A 23,467-nucleotide genomic window follows, 5' to 3' on the forward strand; every position below is an offset into this window, starting at 1 on the left:
TTAGAGTTAAGGTACAGCTACCTTGAAGTATGAAAGAATAAATAGGAGATAAGAACAAGCTTTTGAGCCTCCTGCACGGCTAGCATGGGCCGAAGATAAAAATTATATCCCCCGATTTTATCCACTGCACAGGAGATAACATTAACTTCTCCACCCCTCAGAGCACGGCAACAGGGGAGAGGAGAAGTTTATCCCCGTTTGACATTTCACGGGGACTCGGGGGACTATTTATCCACCGTCCATAGCATGGGGCCAAATAAAAGAAGATAAACTGTCCTTTTTTGACATTTGAGAGGGATAATTTTATCATCGAGATTAGAGGTGGGTATAAGCTCATAGAACTTTAACTCAATTATTAAAAGATCAAAAAACATGTCTCGCGCTTTTTTTATTAGTTTGAAATAGAGAATTTAGAACGAAAATAACATGAGCACGTAATTAGTGATGGAAGTAATCCCTTTGAATTTCCCGACGCTGAGTTCCAACACTTGTTTCGGATGGACAAATATTATGTGCTGTACTTATGCGAGCAGCTTAATGAAGCACTAAAGCCGATTAATTCGGTGGATGGATTCATAAAAGTAAGTAAGTACTTACCTATTACCTAAAACCATCTTGTGCAAACGAATAGGTACCTAATTTAGGTTACCTACTTAGGTAGGTAGTAGGTACCTACAAATAGGTATTCGCGGCTATTCTCTATTTATTCTACGTCCTCACATCTATAAGACTCTTGGCAGATGGTAGTTACCAGTGAGATACAAGTCAAGGTCATGGGATGACTATTGCCCGCGACTTCATCTGTGTGGATTTAGGTTTTGAAAATCCTGTGAGAACTACATATTTGATTTTCCAGAATAAAAAGTAGCCGGTGTCCATCCTCGGGATGTAAGCTAACTCTGTAGGTACTAAATTTCATCTAAATCGGTTAGACTGTTGGGCTGTGAAAAGCTAGCAGACAGACAGGCAGACACACTTTCGCATTTATAATATTAGTATGGATTATTGGAAATATAAAATAACACAATGACTCATTATAATAAAATCATTTATTTGAACAAAATAGGCAGGAGTCTAATTTAACAAAACAATTCTTAAATTAAAATACACACCTATATCATAGTTAAATACATAATGATACAATAACACTTTACAAATTATAATGGTTCATCATAAGTGTTTTGTAAGAGTAAATATGTTAGCCTATTATACTTTATAGACCATTTCAGTATATCCTCTTACTCTTAATTTATTATTATTGAAAATCATTAATGTATAAATTGTATATTTCAGAATTCCAATGGAACAACCAAAGGACAGACTAGAAAATGTAACAAATAAAGAAATCTCACATATCTATGGATCAAACCAGACTGCTAACTGTTGCCCGACAATAAAAGGGAAAAAGGGATGGAATAATAAATACATATTTGCATTAAAATATATTTCTTTAAGTACCTATTACCTAAACCACCTTGTGCAAACCTATCCTTATATCTACTACTACTACTAGGGTTCTGTAGGGTACCAATGGGACCCTATTACAGTCTCAGCTCTCCATCTGTCTGTCTCCTGAAACGTAACAGGTTAAAGTTGAAATTTTGTGCTTATTTCTATTGCTGCTATAACAAAAAATAAGTTTCTTCAAAAAATAATTTTGCTTTAAGTACTCTTTCTGTGTGATTGAGTAACAAACACAAACTTTTAGGCATAATATTAGGAATACCAATTAAAACAATGCTTATTTGGATGTACACAAATCTCTGATGTTAACTTAACAGATCTAAAAGTAGTGCTATTATCCTTAAGAAAAGGAAGTAACAAGTTTAATGTTCAATCAAACCACACTGCCATAGAATAACTTCCTATATTCATAACTATTTACAAATTACAAAAATGTACATATCCTCTACTTACTTTTTATTTATTTATTGGCATTTATTGGAAAACCACTCGGGGCTATTGGTTTTATAAAGTACCCACTGTGTACAAAGTGGGTTAAACGACAGTCTCACCATAGTCCACCACCGACACTTCAAAGATTTCCTGCCATAAGATAAAAAACATTGGCTTGACATGCTTATAAAGAAATTAGGTTAGTTTAATAGCTCAAACCATACCAGCTTAACCAATTTTAAGTGATATTGAACTCTTCTCAGTGCAGTGTGCTGAACTGTTAGTTTTATCATCATCTCAAACAATAATGAAAATATTTTATGTTGATAAGATGTGTACCTAACTTACCTATTCCAATAGGTAGGTACCTAAAGTTATTTTGAGTTTGTTATACAAGACACACATTTAATAGAACTAAATTAATACACGCATCTCTCTGGCTGGCCCATTATGGAGTCTTCAGGTCCAATTCCTGTTGAGCATTTATGCCCAACAGTGATAATTAATATTGAACACTTATGTGCTCATATATGTGACCGACGGCACTATTGAGACATTTCCCGGTGGTCCTACATCCCGAGCTGCCTCATCATACTTGTCAGTCAGTGGCCAGTGCCCTTCTTCAAGTACATATTTCCATGTCTGCAAATAAAACAACAATTTATGCATTTCTTTGTCGCTAACAATATCAATATATTATCACTTCAATTTTGTGTACTGACTAACACAAATTGTCTTTGTGATACTTACTGTGATAGCCAGGAATTTCAACTATTCGATTATTTTTTAATTTGGATAATTCAAAAGTGGAGTTAGGTTAGGTAAACACAAACAATAACAATACTTACGTGCATAATCTTCTGTGAATGTTTTTTAAACTATTTTACGGCTCCGGCTTCTAGCTCTTTTAAAATAAAAAGCAGCCACAGACGAGTTACGAGTAACGAAAACGAGCAAAATCAAAAGCACAGATAAAAAATAATAACACTTTGACATTAACCGAGGACTAGTCTTTCCCCGCCTTATCACCGGGGATAATTATATCCAACCCTGTGCCCATGCTCGGAGAGTGGAAATAACTATCGGAGGGGATAAAATTTTTATCCTTTCCTCGGGGAGAAAATTTCCCGGCCCATGCTAGGCCTGCTGATGATTTTAGGATAAGCAGGTAGTTATAGGTACCTAATTATTACTATACTTAAATGAATAATTTTCTAATAATGTGATGTATTTTTGGTAGGTACCTACTTACCACAATAATATTAGTGATATCGACGATCAAATAATTTTCCTAAATTGTCCTATTTTATACATAGGTAGTTACCAGTTCTATAGGATTAGTTTACCAGCTGTTACTAACTCAGACTCAATCTAATTTAGTAACAGCTGGTAACCTAATTATGAGTCAAAAATAGTTAATCGTGTAAGTAAGTACATAATATATTGTATTGGAAGTCAGGTAAGGCGCCATTGCGCCCGCATGCCCCCCTTCCCCCCTCGCTATTGACATGTAAATGAAACAGGACACGATAGCGGCTCGTGGGCCGGCGGTTGTTTATCTCTGATTAACTTCATTTACTTATAGGTATCAATTTGAAAGACAGGTTCTAACTCCAAATGTAATCAGCATGCAGTCTCATTAATTCACCATATAAGCACCCACCCACATACGTACGTACTTCGGCGGCTTTTACCGTAATTACGTGCGCGAATTCTTGTTCAATTACATTTTCCAATATGGCTTAAGCATATTCTCGTAATGGAATGTATTTGTGGTCAGGGTTTTTGGAAAGAATTTTATATTTTTTCTTGTAGGTACCTAAGTAGGTACTCTACCTAATTACTTGTAGCAACAATGTAGATTCTTACAAAATTACCTATACGTTAATTTGATACCTAGGTTGTTTATTGTAGGTATGCAAATTATGTAGGATTTTAATAAATGGTAAGCTATACTTATAGACTACTACCTACACATACCTACCTATAACTATATAACTATACCCGGCTGAGTTTGTTGTGGGCTCTTCTCAGACCTGGGCGCGTTTGGAACCCTCGTAGCTTTAGTTTTAAGTTTGCGTAATAATTAAGTATCACCACTATATATCTTACAAATCTAACACCATACCAGACCATCAATAAGAGTAATTTATTACCTATTTTGAATAAATCATTTGACTTTTTGACTTTTATAGTTACGTAATAAATGAACTGACTGAACGACATATTATAACAACGTAGGTACCTACCATACCATATTGCTGCTCAAACCATATTGGGTTGATAATAAAACTTTTGGTCTGAGACTATAATGAGGACTAACCAGGACCAACACTAAGGATTTTCAGTACATACCTAATTCCATGTAAGTGAAGCCGGGGTGGTGCAGCTAGTAAAAAATATAATTAAGATAAGTACGCAAGTCATTTAACAAAGTACCTACCTAGTAAAGTATTAGATAACCTAAATATACGGGATAGAACTTAGAAGTTATCCAAGTGTCCAAGACACTTGGCCAACTTGCAGTTCCAATCGATAATAGGTACACTCATCCAAATGAGGACACCATTTACCGGAAGAGTCAAACTGATTAAAACTTGACGCATCCTGTTACCTACCAAGCTGAACACGTAATGGACTAAGAGCCAGCGCGTGCCAGACCACTATTTTATAAAAGCATGAAAGTTTATCTGCGTATTGTCCCCAACACTGGGAGGAACGTTTGTTTGGATTTTTGTTTGGATCATGATGCCTTTGGTAGATAACAGGTAGATAGGTAATAAAGGTGAAAAAATCTTACGTCAAAGTATAAATATGTTTTCTTCGGAATAGTACTAGGTACCTACCTATTAGAAACCACGTTATGCATTGCCAGACACTTAGTATCGTGGCAACCCCCTGCCACAAACCCTGAAAAAGTTTAACAACTTGAGGGGGTCTGGTAGGGGGTTGCTATGAGCAAAAAATTAAAAAAAAATTAGACTTTAGGTATAAGTATACTTTGACGTTAGTTTTTTACACCTTTGTTAGATACCTGTTATCTCTCAAAGCCACCATACCATGATCCAAACAAACATCCAAACAAACGTTCTCCCAGTGTTGGGGATAATACGCAGAGAAACTTTCAGCTTTTATAAAATAACGGAGGTCTGGCACGCGCTGGCTCTCTCTCCATAATTAGATAAGTAATAGAACCCTCCTATTACTTCGTACATTCTCAAATGTCAATTAATACATATCCGTATTGTCTGTTCAACAAAAATGTAAGTAGGTGTGTCTAATCTACATAAGGAATTGTTCAAGCTCCGCCAGCCGTTATCACCCACATTATTACCTATTCTTGCTATCAATACTATAATTCAAGAAATAAATGTGTGCTATACATGGCATAGAACACGAACTTGAACCGTTCGTTTATGGTAATTGAGTTTCAATTAAACAAAACCTCGATAAAGTAGCTACAATGGGACTTATTGTGTCATACTCATCATTATCTAGGTAAGTACCTACCTACCTACTGCAAATTCTTTTCAAATTTTCCGTCCTCTTTGGTCTATTGTTTTCATTTTTCTGCACTGTTCCAATACATATTATACCTATTTTCTATACTTAGTTAGAATTATATTGGGTAACTGCATTCCAAGTTAAGTTCAATTCAATAAACTATAACTTTATATGATTCCTAAGCAAAGAATCTCCAGTCTGAAACCAATATTAGGTAGGTGGGTAGGTACCTAAATTTGTATTATTGGATCACATTTCCATATTCGAAACATATTGAGAGTTGAGACCCTCCAATATTTTGCTTCTGCGTCCATTTCAAAGACAGGATCTATTTCATAAAACATTTTGGAAGAGTTAAATCGAACTTGAAGTTAATTTTGGTTAAATTTATTATGAAAATTCATTATCATCATCATCCACTACCATTTACGGGTCGCCTCACAAAATGAGAAGGGTACAGGCTATAGTCCCGAAAGACACTGACACAGACACTGGCCCGACAGACTTCTCACTTCACCTTTGAGAACTTTACGGAGAACTGTCAGACAAGCCGGTTTCCTCACGATGTTTTCCTTCACCGTTAAGTACTTCATTCCAAAAAGTGCGTGCCCGAGATCGAACCTCCGACTTCCCGAATAGGAGGCCGAAAGCTATCACGAGCACAAATTACTTGATGACAATGAGATGATGTATTAATTTTAGTTACCTACTCATTTATAATATGGGTAGGTATACCTAAAACAACTATAAATAATTCTCTACGAACTGAACTGTTTGATAGCGTTCCCGATTGATTTAATGAAGCACCAGGGACCAAATATCACAATTCACAATTGAATAACCGTGCATGCTGTGCGGTCGAGTCGGTGCATTCAATTGTATAAACCTTAGATAGGTAGGTATATTTATACAACGAAATATTTATACAGCTGTTGCCTCCGGTCACTTTAGTAGCAAAAGGAACTATGAGGAGTCTTTAGACACGTGCCCCGGGCGTTTTTATACTTATGTTAAATAATATTATGTCTAGTGGCCATAAAAAGATGTTAATCATGATAGAGTCAAAAAATCATCATAATTTTTAGACAGCTAAGAAAGTTATGACTTTATACTTATTTCTTTGGAGATGGAAGTTTTTTTATTGCAAGGTAGGCTCAGGATTGACGAAAATCATGCTCCATAAAAAGCAATTAAAATAATGACAAAAAATAAATAGCAATTAAAATTTTAAAAACCTCGTCACCACCTACTTACTTATTGGGTAAAAATAAGTAAGTAACAGTTTTTGTAAAATTATCTGGGTTATTTGTTTGCGATTTTTAAGAAAATAAATTTGAAAGTAAAGTAAGGTAGGTAGGTACTTAGGTATTCGTTGAAATTCTTATGAAAATTTTTAATACACCTAAAGGTATTGATAAAGGTATAGGTAAAAAGCTGTGATAGCCTAGTGGTTAGGACGTCCGCCTTCTAATCGGAGGTCGGGGGTTCGATCCCGGGTACGTACCTCTAACTTTTCGGAATTATGTGCGTTTTAATTAATTAAATATCACTTGCTTTGACGGTGAAGGAAAACATCGTAAGGAAACCTGCATGCCTAAGAGTTCTCCATAAAGTTCTGAAAGGTATGTGAAGTCTACCAATCCGCACATGGCCAGCGTGGTACACTATGGCCAAAACCCTTCACACTCTGAGAGGAGACCCGTGCTCTGTAGTGGGCCGGTGATGGGTTGATCATGATAATGATGATGATGAAAGGTGTGCTAAAGTATGTCCTTATTTGTGTTTCTTGGTGTAACTATGTACTTACAAGGATAAGATATATACTTACTTATCTACCTATTTAATTTTTGTTCATTCGACTGCATTTAAGTTGTAGAACTACGAGTATAATATATTTACAAAAACTTATTTGATAAGGATCTAATGTTCAAACAATATGGCGTATTTTACAGGTTCATTGGGACCAATTCTCTTGTACACAATCTCTAAACTAAACTAAATTAAAACTAGATTTAGACCTATTAATAAATTAATAGGTCTAAATCTAGTGCTATCCTTTTCCACAAGCAACAATATGAAAGGGATAGCAATAGATTTAGATGTGTCATTTTAGTTTAGCTTAGAGATTGTGTACAAGAGAATCAGCCCCATTATGTTCCTATACTATAAGACATAGGTATAGGTAGGAATGTTGTAGCAACTTCATTACTAAGACGATGTGTACCCGGTGATCCGCTCTTACGCCTCATGGTTACAAATTCGAATGTAGGAGCTAAACGACTATTTTTCGTAAGTCACGTCTCGCCTCGAGCTTATCTGGCGTTAGGTTTGATGATAATAAGTGATACCGCGAAATATCGAAACTGAAGATTTAGTAGCGCTGGAAAAACCTGAACAAGTAATTCTTAAAATTCAAAGTGTGTTTAGGAATTCTGTAATGTAGGTATTAATTTAGGTTTGGTTTTGTCAATATAATCAAAGGCGAAAAAGCGAAGTTCGGTTACACCAGTTTTAGCCAGCAACAGCTAGGTACGGACGATATCAATTGACTTTCAGCCGTATCAGAACGCTCTACAATTTTTTCATGAAATCAGGATACCTATTGATCTGGGCCAACGATATAGGCAGGTAAGCATCTATTATCCTAACAAAAATTTTTTTTTTAAATATATTTATAATTTTTCTGCTAATTATTCTTTCTGCTACCCACCTCTATTTAGATATCTACCTAGGTACTAACTAAAAAACCTACTCGATAACTCTATTATATCTACAAAAAACTTATTACATATCTAGGTACTTAATCTATATTTTCCCAAAACTTTATCTTAACACGAAATAAACTTATCATGAAAGTATTTTCAGAATCGAATCTTTAGTTTCGGAGATTGGCCCCTAAATACATCCAAACTTACAAACTTAGCCCTTTATATTTTTAGTAGGTAGTAACATATTATTATCATTGTCGTAACTCGTAACAGTTACGTAGATAAAAATTCAATATAACGGAAATAACAACATTCACGAATTAGGTATGATAATATTGGACGAGCCACATCCAGCTGCCAGTATCTTATCTGAAGATCATTTACGGGGCGTCCTCTCAGAGTCAATATCAATAAATGGGAAGTTGGGAAATTGGATGTGTTTCGGCTCATCGAGGCCCAAGCCGACACCGTACGTAATAAGATAGTAATGAGCTGATCTTGTACCACTCGTAAAAATATGGCTTCCGTTGTACGACTAAATATTTAATAATACGTCCCTATATCTACCTACCACAAACTCACCATACCATAATGCATACAAACATCGCAAATGAAGTTTGCTTCAAAATTAGCTCTGTTAAGTTTTTTAATTATTAATCCAGTAACAGAGTAGGTGTTACCTAAGTAAATAGGTAAAACTAAAGTATAACGGAGAACGGAAGTGGACGGACTACATTAGATGAGTCCCAGGGAGCCGCTGGATTTAGGCGGCGCAAGACCCTGTCGTGTGGAAGTCCCTAAAAATACCTATGTCCAGTAGTGGACGTGTACCTATCAGTTGATGATGATGATGAAGTAAATGGGTAAAGCTGTTAGGTCCTACTAATTTATAGATAATAGCCACCAATAGCCACTGATTATAAATTAGTTTGGTATACTATATAATATGCTGGTAAGTAGATAAGTAGGTAGGTACAGTTTTCAGTAAACATGTACTTAGGTAATAAGTAGATAGGGAGTAGGGACAAACCTTTTCATCCATTGCTCATCCATATTGATAATCCTGAAACAAAACAATATAGGTATTATGTATCTTGTTCAATTTAGGCAATTTTATCTTAATAAGGTAGCAAATTCACGAAGTAGGTACCTATCCAGAAAGTTGTAAAAGGCTGGTGAGTATGGAAAGCTTTGTAAAAAAATGTTAAAAAAGTGTAATATTTAAAGTCTCGTGAACAGCAAAAATATGATGTTGCCATGTCTTGTAGATAAATTATAGACGAGATTTAGGTAGTGGGTATACAGTCCTCTCGCTGGAATTTTTGCACGTTTCGACTATCAAAATGTTAGGTAATCTAAGCACGTGTAATTTAATACAATAGTGTCTTTTTTTGAAAATAAGTAGACACTTGCAAAATAAAAAAATTGCTTCTAAGATTAAATTCATAAAGCATTTCTTCAAAATGGGTATTGTACATTTTTTGATTGTTAATATTTGTTTGAATTTGTGAAATAATAATGTAATGGTTATAATTAATTACGTAAACTTAAAACTTAAAAAGCTACAAGGGTTCTTAACGCGCCCAGGTTTATGAGAAGAAGCCCAGAGCTAGGTATTATTTTTATTATCACCGTTGCACTATAGAATTAGAAAGATCTTATAAAAAGACGCGTATTTTTATAAAACACCTTTTTGCATAAATATTCATACAGCTATTATAAGCCGGTTAGATTGCATCAGAGCATCAGCCTACACGGATTGATTTGACATTGACATCGTACGCATGCGTATTGGCCTTAATTGGATGCAGGGGACGCCGCTGAAAGAGACACGCATATTGTTTAGGCTACGTCTGAAGGTGACGGGTATATTGCACGCGTACTCAGAGACAGGTCAGAAACATGGCCGCTGGCGACTGCAACTGCATAATATGACTATACGACTACAGGCATCTAACTTGTGTAGAGAATTTATCGGAAAGTTTTGAAATACAGCCACTCCAGTATGAAATTGTATCTACTAGATGATAGCTAGCGATTTCATCCGCGTGGATTTAGATCTTAAAATCCCGTCGTAAGTGCGAACTCTTTAATTTTGTGATAGGTATAAATCTTTAGTAGTTACCTATGTCCGTCTCCGGGATGCAAACTATCTCTGTACGAAATTTCGTCAAAATTAGTTAAGCAGATGGACCGTGAAAATGTAACAGACCGACAGAAAGACACACTATCGCATTTAAAACATATTAGCACGAATTAAACATTGAAGAGACCAAATCTGTTCCCATTTAAATTCTTCAAGCACAAGTACAACCAAAAAGTAGTACAGGTATCTACTTCTTTAATGCTAGCTGATATTTCCAAAATTGAATCCTTATAGGTAGGCACTAATTATACGCCTAGGCAGTATACTTTAACCAAATGTAAAACAAGAGTAAGAGAGAAAACTCAGTTTGGCACTAATCACATCAATTCAACTGAACAAAGTAAATAAAAGTTTAAACGGATTAAAGTCAGAACAAGGGTCAGATGAGGCGGGTGGCGCGCGGGCGGAAAGGATAATTATCTCCTTCTATTTTCCCTTCTAATTTCACGTTGGTCTGCCTTCAACGTTGTGTGTAGACAGACGACTTTGTGATAAAATTCCTAACGAAAGTAAAAAATAAATGAAACATTCCGCTTTTACTTTCATAAATGTTTTAGTTAAAGACGTGGACTTTTTTGTGCGCTTGACTGCAATCATACTAAATAGTAGTTGATGCTGATGATGATGATGAAAAAAAACCCGGCTGAGTTTCTTGTAGGCTCTTCTTAGACCTGGGCGCGTTTGGAACCCTCGTAGCTTTAGTTTTAAGTTTGCGTAAAAGTTATCACCACTATATCTTACAAATCCAACAACTGACAATCAAAAAGTGTAATTTATTACCTATTTTGAATAAATTATTTGATTTGATATGATTTTATTTGATTTGATGCAGCCTATAAAGTGGAGCGTGCCTGCCTAGAAGGCGCCTATATTCACTCTTCCTGGATGTAAGACTACTAGCACAGAATACAAACTACGACTAGGTATTACACTAAAAGATAAACAAATAAGTAGCTTCTCGCTGAAATTCGTAAGAGGCTCGCTATACGCGGCCTTTATGACCTTGTTACGTTGCTACCGCCAACTGACAATGAAATCATGATAGGAGTGAAAAACATAACTCCAGACGGTCTAAAGCGCCGGGAAAATCGCATTGCATACAACGTAAGTAGGTATAGGTTCGTACGCGTTTCTTGAAGGTTTCTGAGATTTGTTTATCTTTTAAGTTAACTAAGGAAAACTAATATCTATCTAACGTCCGTACTAATATTATAAATGGGAAAGTGTGTCTTTCTGTCTATCTGCTAGACTTTCACGCCCCATCCGTTCAACTTATTTTGACGAAATTTGGTTCAGAGATAATTTGTATCCCAAGGAAGGACATAGGCTACTTTTTATCCCGGGAAATCAAAGAGTTCCCACGCGATTTTTAAAAACCTGAATCCACGTGGACGTAGTCGTGGGCATCATCTAGTTCTAAATAAACGAACAGCAAAACGCAATTCTTTTTTACAATTATTTTTAATAATTTTTTGAAATATCTATATAAATTGGTACTTACATAGGTGTTTACTTTTTTTACACCTATTGATTAGGAATCTGAATTTTAAACATAAATCAGTCTTGTGTCTACGCTTCTCTTGAGACAAAGGGCCTGTATCCATAAGGCAAAACAATAGCGGGTCTCCAAATGAGACCTTGAATTCCCCGCCTTAAACGAGGTCAATCTCTGAAACGACCGAATGGTTTTAAATAGCAAGAGGTAATAGTTTTTAAATAATATGGTCCTCAGGGATTTTTTATCTTAAGTTTTTGACTCTATCGAAACAAAGGCAATAAAAGTAATAAGTAAAGCAATAAACAACCTAATAGTCAGAGATTAAAAATAAAAAATTCTAGTTGTTTTGTTATTTTACATCTCTACATTAGGATCCCCGTTCCATAATTTCATAAGCTTCGCTTATATTTAAAGGGCAAATAAAACAAACGATGAAAACTCTCTTAATTATCTTTCGTAATCAGAAAGCTCCAAAGTGTTATAATTTTGAAGAGAAAGTGTAGGATTAGCATCTAAATTGCCTAACTTCAATGTGTTTCGCCTTAACCCTAGTTCGCACCTCGAACTCAAAACATTACTTACCATGATCAGCTATATTAGTAGGTTGTAATCTATAGTGGGTGTTGATAAAAACACGATAATTTATAAATATTATGAGCACCTACATCAAGTATTTTCATGAAGCTTTTATACTAATATTTACTTAATTATGGCATGTTTATTAAAAATATTGTATCCATAAATCTTCACTTTTCAGGGAAGTAGACAGAAATATTTTTAGTTCAGGGCACGAGTAGTTTGATTTAGAACCAAAGCACACACAATTCTTTTGCATCGACGATCAGCGATTTGGCGACCGCATCGATTCTGCACTGGTGTTGGCGACTGGCGCCATCTCCACGCGGCGAGAGAATCGTAAGGAGTCCAACCAACTTTCGTCGGCAATAGGTAGTATCAAGTATAAAGTTGTATCGAATTTAGTGTCACGGCGAGACTATCGACGCGATTCTCTCGTCCTTGGAGTTGGCACCTCACTGTGAGCAATCGTTTATCAAACAAATCAAACAAGGGTTGAGCGTTGTATCAAAACGAAACGAAAACTTAAATAAAGTTGCTGCATGGCTTCCAGTTCCGATACTAAAGATAAATTGAGTTCAATCACAGCTTCAAACTTGCGAAAAGCGATCAACTCGTCGTGCGTCGTCGTAGTGTTAGCTAAAAGTATTGTGTGTATGGTGATCCTTACTCTTGAATTGCGTAATTTGATAGATACGACGCAGAGTCAGGCGGTTGTGTTCCACCACTTGAACAAGCTGGTACCTACTCGTACACTGGTTGGTCCATGCATAATATATTACTGAATACATTATTTTCTATTTATCTATAAATGCACATACAAATGTGTTACTGAGCAGTTCTCACTATGTCTAGGTAGATGTCAAAAAACTTTGAGTTTGTTGTGACTTGCAATGTATAGGTGAGTACAAAATTTTTCGTGGGCAGTCTTTATCTCAAATACTAACAATTTTAAAGTAGGTTGGTAAATTAACCACACATTAACATACGGAATTCTATTTTTAATATCGGCAATAATAATATAGTACTGTGCTTTTTTATTTGTCAAGCTTTTTTACTTCTTACTTGTTATATGCTAACATACTTATACTTATTTTTCTTTGAAGTCTATATAAGGAAAAAAACCTTCCCAATCCTAATAAGAGCCGGAAAAGGCTACAACCATTATATATGAGAGCAAGTGGAGCTTTATTGAATGTTGTTTGAGATAAACAAACCGAGAGGAAAGCGCCGGATAACACAAACATGTTAATGAAATCAATTTCTGTTCCAGGGTTCAGTTGGAAGAAGACGGAACGCGGAATACCCGGTTCCAATACCGTATAACGTATTTGCAAGTTTTTCTGATTTACATACAGATATTGGTCCGTTCGTGACTTGCATTGAGTTTGTGGACTTATTTGCGATGTCCCCGAAATTGCTCTTCGAAGATTAAAAGATATATTCCTTACCCATTTGCGTAATGGAAGAGACGACATGACGCCTTCGATTGTAACATGAAATGAATATAATCTAAAACATACTTTCTTAACTAAAATTTTACTAATACTATAAACCACGATTTAGGTAGGTAAAGGAGAATGACAGATCCTGGCCCACCAATTTACACACAATATAAATTAATGATAATTATCCTAGTATAAAATAACCACTTAAAAATTAAAAATTGTGATTTTAAACTTGCGGATGTTTTTATTAGTTTCCGTTTAGTTTCACAATATTATAGGTAAATTGCATATAACCTAGAATCATTGTGACTTAAACTTAGATTTAATGAAAACCGCAAGTTCTAGAGGTGTTAAATCCTATGTTTAGTTATCAGTGATGAAACAGAAACAAAATACTCCATAAAGCATACGTGTAAACGACTTTTATATAATAAAATGGGTCACGGTTCTATAGAAATTCTGTCATTGTCCTTTAAAATGTTTTTAACCTAAGAAAATGCGGAAGGATCTAGGAACCCACGGAATTTATAACCCATGAATACTCCTACCCTTAGGTACGTGATTAATGAAAAGGGGTTATGACTGTCACTTAGGAATAAGGCAGACAGAGGGAGAACCTAAAAATATAGATGTAAAGTAAAAACTTTGAACGTCGAAGTCGTCCACCAAGTGTTCCTTGAAGAGCTAGCGAGACAAAGGAGATTTTGTGTGAATAACCAGGAGTTTCTAGTAATTGCATTCACCTGCAGGCTTGAAGATATAAAGGCTCTCTTTATCTAGAGGGAGGCAATTATTGTGGTAGTACTAAAGGCGTTCTACTCACAACTTTTCTCGTTGGCTCGTATGTTTTAGCTATTTTGCTAGTCCGAGATAAAACGGAAAGGTAAAATAATGGGTGTTCATCTAACTTTTACCTCTCCAGTCAAATTACAGCTGCGTGTGTGGAAAACGTCTGGAAATAAAAACACTCTTTGCTGAGTTTTTATAAGATACTTTATTTAGAATTCATACAATCACTGTCAATGTTTCAGCTTTCACTTTTAACAAAAACGGTTTTGACTAGCTAGGACATTGGTGTCTAAAAAAATTTGGTGAAATCGATTCACCGGCGTCAGGTAAAGGCTTGAAAAAATTGGGTCTAATTTTTTTAGATAACATTGCCAAGCTTTTGTACCGAGTTCTTGTTTTTATAAAATTGAACAAGCTCAATAAGTACGTATAGACATAAGACTTTTATTATTCATTGAATTCTTAATATTGTCTTATTTTTACTCACACATTTTTAAATCCACTTTCTAGAAATAAGAATACCTACAAACTATAATATGTACGGTATTTTATGTTAATTTTAAAAACAGTAGTAATTTCTATATACTTATCATTTTATATATCTTAATTAGCCATATAAGAATTGTTTTTACGAAAATTGTCGCAATAGGATAAATAAAGTACATTCGTTCTTGTTTGCGTGTTATTTGCCCATCCTCTTGAGACGCGGCGGAGTTCCCTCGATATAATATTCAAGAAAATATGAACTTTGTCGAAGAAGGGACAACTATTTTCCGTCTGATACAAATTTCACGAAAGCGACTCTATACATTTTGCATGAGCCTTCCGGGGTCGAGAAAAACTTCGCAAGCACAACATTTTCACGAAAATTGCTAGCCATTCTGTATGATATTCACTGCTGTATTATTTAAATAAACAGATAAGAACATGGCTTAAAAATGAGTACTGGGATTTGATTTGGTATACCTACAACTTTTAAGGAGGAAAATCACAAATATAGGTGGGTAAGTATGATTAGGTTCGTTATTTATGTTTATCGATACTTATGATGTCAATGAAAAACGCTAACTCTGATAAAATAAGATAATTTTAAATGTCACAAGATATTAATTAGAAGCATATGCTTCTTAATTAGATGATTAGACAGGTGGGCCGTGGGCCCCTATTCAAATGAAGGTATTAGGTACCTAAATATGTGACAATATATGGGAGATCATTTTATTTTCTTTAGACTAATTTTATATTCAATCGATACAATACATAGATACTTTATTCTTTGAATATCTTCAGTATTTTTATATGATAACTAGCGACCGCTAGTAACCGCTTACTAGTAATTTATAGGTATTTTGATATAAATTTCTATAACATGTAAGTGCATAAGTATAGTACCTAGGTACCTACCTACTTAATCATAAAAAGAACGACTGAATAAAAAGAACCTACCGAACAAAATCAAAAACTCATCCCAAAATTCAATTATAATTAAAATTGAAGCAAAGTCGTTTGCGGCCTTATACGAAATCTTTAAAAAGTTAGAGCCTGTGCAAACGGGCTACGCACCACAGTCATGCGTTAGCGATAAGCTACAGACTGAAGACAGGACACGTGCCACTCGTGTGAGTCTCCATAAGTGATGTACAAAATGTATCTACCTATATAGGTACGTATGAACGGTGACTGTCAAAAATAGCGTCTCTTGTATCTTGTACCTAAGTACCTTATCATCAACCCATCACCGGCTCACTACTGAACACTGGTTTCCTCTCTCAGAATGAGAAGGGTGTAGCCATACTTAATCCACCACGCTGACCAAGTACGGTATGATGACTTGTATACCCAAGTATAGGTATCTACTAACCATTTTGTTTTCGTTGATGTTCAAACCGCCGTAGTCCATAACGTAACTTCAACCACCTAATCTGCAAGTGGCCCGTAAATGTGAACAAAACAAACAAAATTTTCATTCTTTTAACAAAATGTTAAACCATGTTTGTATCTTGAATACGTGACAATTCTATTTGGCTGCCAGACTCTAGTAAGGATTGTGTCTCATTTAATCAAGTTTACTTACTGTTGGAGTCTACAAAGCTCACTTTATTATAGTGATATTTGGCAACGGTTCTTATACTTCTTACATTTATCTACAGTCAAATGTTTGGCCAACACAAGTTATACAGATTGGTACTATAAGCTACTTAAGTATATGAAGATATTCTTGAAAAACTATTACTAGCTTTCGGCCGCGACTTCATCTGCGTGATAAAATTTATAGCACTCGGGGTTCATGTAACCTATCTGTCAGGAAAAAAATATCAGAATTGCATCATTAGTTCCGGAGAGTAATAAATAAGTTTTCATACAAAAACCTAGCTGTTTATCTAAATATTTATAAAAGGAAAAGGTGACTGCCTGACTGACTGACTGATCTATCAACGCACAGCTCAAACTACTGGACGGATCGGGCTGAAATTTGGCATGCAGTTAGCTATTATGACGTTAGCATCTGCTAAGAAAGGATATTTGAAAATTGAACCCGCAAAGAGGTAAAATTGAGGTTTGAAATTTGAGTCCTAGTCGCGAGCATAAGCTAGTTAAGAATAGGTATTTAAGGTAGCTTATTGGTATAGCCAGGTCTCCTGAAATATACGCCAAGGTCCAAGAGGAAAAATAAAACACCTTGATACTTAACGCTGACAAAACAGCAAACGAATTGTACCAAAAGTGGGTATTTTAGGGAATAGTGCAAGAGAAGGAAAATTGAAACTACAACCGTTTGTAATCCAGTAAGGCTACGTGTTCCCGGATAAATTGCTATGTTTTGCTCACAAAGGCAGCACCGTATATTGTTTTCCCAATGGCTCGACGAATAGGTAGGTATGAGGTAGGACGAATAGGTAGCTTGTTGTTTATTCTTATACCAGCTATAAACCTAATAAATTAATGGAAGTAGGTAGGTAGGTGTCTATTCTGTGATATACCTAAGTTTGACTGCTTGTACCTAGTACAAAATCAAAAATTATATATTTTTTACATAATTTAGTTTTTCTCTATTTTTTTTTTCTATGCGTCAAACGAAATATTAAGTATGTAGGTATTTACCTACTAGCGACCACTGTCGGTCGCTCCCGTTTTCATATATTTAGAACTCGATGATACCCGCGACTTCTTCCGAATCCCTTGGGAACTCTTTGATTTTCCGGGATAAAAAGTAGCCAATGTACTGTTGGGCTGTGAAAAGCTAGCAATGCAAGCTAACTTTACACAGCCCAACAGTTAAGCCGATTTTTGATGAAGGTTAAGTTTTAATAAAAATAGTCGTTTACTTAGGTATTTAACTTTGAAAGTTTAAAATAAAATACCTACATTCTCTCAATATAGAGTTTTATTTTTCTTTGTGAACAAAATGATTTCAGGTTTTCGCATCGGGTGTAGACGAGACGGTGGAATTGGTCCGTCTAAAATAACGAACGGACGTGCCCTGCAACTGTAAGAAAATATTTTTAAGTCACCCTACCCAGACGCATGGATACCTACCTACTTCTACTTACACGAAAGTAAAACGTGCATTACCTACTGTATTTTTGTTTTTAAAAACTAAAATTAAGTGGATAATCCACAAAGTACTTCGTAACTAATTTTACTTCATAAATTAATAAGTACGAGTAGGTACCTACTTAAGTACTAGGTAGGATACTACCGATCGAAGTGTCTGTCTATAATTTCGATATACCTACCTATAGTACGCGACAGGTTGAGATGGCAATCGGGCAAGGAACGCTCCGCACAACCCCCGCGCTTAATCTGGTGTAAGAGAGCGCGGGTGACGTGCGGGTGTGCGGGGCGCCCCCCCGCATCATACCTACTCACCCTGATTACTATCTCGACCTGTCGCGGACTAAACTTAATAAATGTCCTATCCTACCGATAAAAGTGTCCGTCTATACATTCGATACTATGTTGATATTATGATATGATACGATGTTGATGATACTTAGACACCTAAGTATTTTTTTAATGAGATCATTATGATACATAGGTAGTAATTATCATTATTTAAAACTGATAGACGTTGGGGTCCCAAGGTGCTAGAATGGCCACCTCGCCCCGGAAAGCGCCGAGTTGAAAGACCTATCACTAGATGGACAGAAGACATCAAACGAGCCGCAGGAGTCGCTGGATTCAGGCCGCGGTTCAAGACCGTGGCGTGTGAAAGTCCCTACAAGAGACATACCTATATCCAGCAGTGGACGTCTATCAGTTGAAAATGATGATGATGGTTATCTACCAACACACACGTTATCAAAATCAAATTTTCAAGTTTTTGTTTGTCTGACGATAATTTTCGAAGTGGTTGAACCGATTTTTATATGACTTTAGCAAGCTCTAAAAACTGTACTTAGAACGCGTGATTTTTGCAGTAGCCTATCTGGGATATTCACGCGGGTAAAAAATTTGCACCTACCTACCTTTTAGTAGGTAAGTGCATCAGTACACTCACCCTCAGTACCCTTATTATAAATGCGAAAGTGTTTGTTTGTTGGTTTGTTGGTTTGTTGGTTTATTGGTTTGTTAGTTTGTTGGTTTGTCATTCCATTTCCGTCGCAACGTTGCAACGGATTGACGTGATTCCTGAGACCTGGAGATGACCTGGAGAGTGACATAGGCTACTTTTTATCCCGAAAAATCAAAGGGTTCCCACGGGATTTTTAAAAACCTTATTCCACTCGGACGAAGTCGCGGGCATCAGATAGTACCTAATAATTCAATGGGTAAAACCTAAGTAGAATAATGCAATGGGAAGAACCTACCTAGGTACCTAGTTAGTAGAATAATTGTTGTCTACAAGGTGTGTTAGAAAAAACCTATGCAGTAGGTACAATCTAAATATATAAAAGGAAAAGGTGACTGACTGACTGACTGACTGAATGACTGACTGACTGACTGACTGATCTATCAACGCACAGCTCAAACTACTGGACGGATCGGGCTGAAATTTGGCATGCAGATAGCTATTATGACGTAGGCATCCGCTAAGAAAGGATTTTTGAAAATTCAACTCTTAAGGGGGTGAAATAGGGTTTTGAAATTTTGTAGTCCACGCGGACGAAGTCGCGAGCATAAGCTAGTTGCAGATAAGAATGAATGTCATTGAATCTTTATACTACTAACTTATTACAAGGACTATTTTCGCGTGCACAATTGAATACCTAAGTACGTAGATTATAACAACATCATATCGCTCGATCGCTCGGTTAGTAAAGCTTGCTCAACCACTTACTGTCGTCGACTCTTCCTATACATGCCATTATATATAACTATTATTTTAAATTCTTAATAGATAATCTGCATACAAATCTCAACCATAATTTTTAACCGTCTGCCCAAAAGGGTTCTCGATTAGCCTAAATTTTTCACGCTGAGGTAGGTAAGTATATTGTTATTGATTCGGTTTCTTTCATAGAAATCTAATAAGTAATTACTACCCATTAGATATGCCGCAAATATTAAAACTATTTTTGGGATAATATCATAAAGGTTGGTGATCAACAATTTGATTAAAAACCTTTATATTAAATTAGACTTTAATTCTTTCAACACCTGCAAGAAAAAAACATCGTAACTCATTTTTCGTAACTTTACAGGAAAGCGCATCAAAGATTTAAAAAAATCTTATAAAGTTCTGATAATTTTCAAAGCTATCAAACCTTGAAAATACGTCTTGTCATCAAGAAAAAATCATACTTTCATATAGGAGATGTTATATATTTTAATTTTTTTGTGAGTAACATTTACTTTTTTCATTACCTTCCTAAAAACAAAAAAAAATAGCATTGGAACTTAGATATATATAGGTACAATTATTGAATGTTGTGTGTTAATATCTATTTTATTGTAAGTCTGCGATTCAATGCCTGGGGTTAAGATAGAAGTCAATTTAATACGATATAATGCTTGCCATGAACAAGAATTTTAGTTACGTAATCTACTATTAGGTAAGTAGGTATTCAGCCATAGGCAAGTAAGTATGTGTAACTAAATAAATATATATTTTTATTATCTTTTATGGATACCGGCTTACAATATTTTTCCACCGGCTAAAATCGTAAAGCGAATGAATGGTGATGAGCACAAAAAAGACCATTTTTTGTTTAAGTACCTACCTATGGTAAAATGATTGTGACTCAAAATCACTAAAAAGTAAGTCACGATGTTTTTTTCTTGAAGGTGACGATGTCTCTATCCCTATTCTGGTAGGTATAGAGGGGGATTCCAACATCAATGGTATATACAAATGTTGTACCTAAATGTAAATAGCCTTTCCCTATAACACCTACAAAGAATCGTAGCGTAAAGTTGGTGTAGTAAACCTACCCTAAAATTTTAAGCTATTAGGTAGATACCTATTACAAAAATACTACCTATGTTATATTCATCGTGAAATTATAGGTACCTCTACATAATTTGAACCCATTCGAATTAGTCGTTTTGTATTTAGGACTACAGTGTGGTCGCTAATTAATTTTATTGCACAAAATATAATAGCCGGTCTCGACGGAAATTACATTAATGCAAATTTTTGCAATTGGCTGGACTTTTTTTGTATAGGTAATTTTTTGCGTTGGTTATCTTTTAAGAGTGCCTTGAAGTAATTATCCACACACCTACCTAAACATCTTTGTATGAATCCGTAAAGCATGAATCTAAAGTGAAGGTTCGATTTACCATACATAATGTTGTCTTCAGTTCTTTAGTAGGTAAGGTCCGCGACAGGTTGAGAATTAAGATGGCAATCGGGGTATACGAGGCGGCGGGACGCCCCGCACACCCGCACGTCACCCGCACTCGCGACAGCACCGGATTAGTGCGGGGTCTGTGCAGGTGTGCGGGCTGGGCGTTCCCTCCCCGATTGTCATCTCGACCTGTCGCGTAGGTAGGTAGATCTATGAAGACTCCTGATTCAGGCGTAACACCTAAGTAAGTACGTGGGTAAATTATTACCTACGAGTATATTAAGTAGGTATCTACCTATACCTACAGTCTACGATATTAGGTATAATAAAACTAGCTTATAATCTCTCATGACTGACTATTATTAACCGACTTACAAAAAAGGAGGAGGATTAATAATTTAGCTCATATTTTTTTATTTTTCCTTATTATACTTAGTACCTAAGTACCTAGATTAGATCACAGCTATTAGCTTAAAATGTACTTAAAGGCTAGTCGATCGTATAAAAATGTTGTATTCTGAAGGAAAAAATAACACAATTTTCATACCCCCACATAATAAAAAGTATTGATATTATAAGCATAGGCTGTAGGTACTTATATGTAGATATTATATACAAGTAGGTATAAATAAAATGCCTTTGCTTTATCCGGTTTATTGTCCCGCTCAATTTCGCGTTCCAAAGCTGCGGTGCCACATATCGTAGCTTCAAATTTGAAATTGGAACGAACGGAAGACCCCAGTAATGGCCCAAGTTAGATGAGGAGGCGGGTGGGGGAACTCCCTCCCAGCCATACTGAAACTTGAACTTTAACTAAATTTATAGGCTTCAGTCTTGTTCAAAATAATGAAAAAAAGTTGGTCTCTTGAAAAATAATTTTACGGTACGTAAATAGGGGTTTGATAGGAACCTACCTACCTACAAAATTGTAAACTTTAAAATATAATATTTTGTTGATAGGTAACTATAAAGTATTCTATTTAAAAATAATTAATTTTATGATATTGCGCCAGTAAGTAGGTAGGTACCTTACCTACTACCTAGGTATATTTTTAACCAACTTCAAAAAGGAAGGAGGAGGTTCTCAATTCGTCGGAATCTTTTTTATCCATTTATCTAGTGGCATTTACCTACATGTACCTACCTAATTTTGAAGTTTAACTTATTACAAATTTGATTAAAAACTACTTTTTTTAATGTTAAGAATTTTAAGTTATTGGAATTTTTAAAGCTTTTCAAATCTTATTTTCTTATTCTAATAATATTCAGAAAGTCTATAGTAGATAATAGCTACATTAAGTTATTCTTATTAACTTCTATTTAAGAGTCTAATAAAGACGCTTTCATCAATAGTACTACGTCTACAACGAGCCAACAATTTCCAGCTCGAGCCCTACAGTATAACCTAATAACAAAAAGTGATTTTTAAAATAACACAGCAGCGCCAAACCACAAACATGGGAAAATGATAAACTATTCAAGATACGAACCTTCTGAACAACGCCACCGTGCGACGAACGGCTGAACCTTTTCAATGGCTGTTTTTACGACCCTTAGTGAACTTTGTGTGCGTTGAAGCTCTCACGCACACAGATGTAAAAACACGTTCAAAAATTGTGCGTGTGGGTGAAATTTTTATGTGTTGTGAAGGTCCATGTACAACGATTGTTCCATTATTGCGACCCTCAAGTTATCTATCGGTTAGATAGATGGCACTAGCGGTATCGTTTGTAGACAGGATAACTCTACTCGTCAAAGCAGGAAAACTCACCAAATATGAGGCGGGCGGATCGCGCGCGTTTTCCACGACTGCTTTCGATCAAACTCATCTACAGTTTTTGGTTGAGGCATGTAGTAGTTTTTAACAGTTTTAGGTACACTGCACTATTTTTTTCTTAATTTTATGAAGACGTGCTGTCTAACGCGTGGCGTTCACATAACTGTGATAAAAAGCGTAAGTAAATTTTGTTTTACTAAATAAAAACATGCCGCGTAGAAATGTGGAGCGAAACTGCTCTGGCCATTGTTTAGTTTGCCGATTTATACGGCTCGGTTACACTTGCGCCTTTTATTGAAGCATTACCGATAAAAGAGCCATAATAGGTTTTATAGTCAGATTTTAATGGCGATATGTAGCGCAACTAGATTTGAACTTCGCTCACTGGGTT

General features: G+C 35.6%; 1 long non-coding RNA gene across 1 annotated transcript in view; it reads right to left on the bottom strand.

The window, feature by feature from the left end:
* LOC117985829 (uncharacterized) overlaps positions 1-23,467 on the bottom strand; it is a 127,831-nt gene that overhangs the window by 45,376 nt on the left and 58,988 nt on the right. Inside the window, exon 4 of the long non-coding RNA XR_011237261.1 lies at positions 9,139-9,171. This is a non-coding gene — a long non-coding RNA (uncharacterized lncRNA). The remainder of the gene's footprint in view (positions 1-9,138; positions 9,172-23,467) is intronic.

This window comes from Maniola hyperantus, chromosome 10 (assembly GCF_902806685.2).
Source record: "Maniola hyperantus chromosome 10, iAphHyp1.2, whole genome shotgun sequence".
Lineage (NCBI taxonomy): Eukaryota > Metazoa > Arthropoda > Insecta > Lepidoptera > Nymphalidae > Maniola > Maniola hyperantus.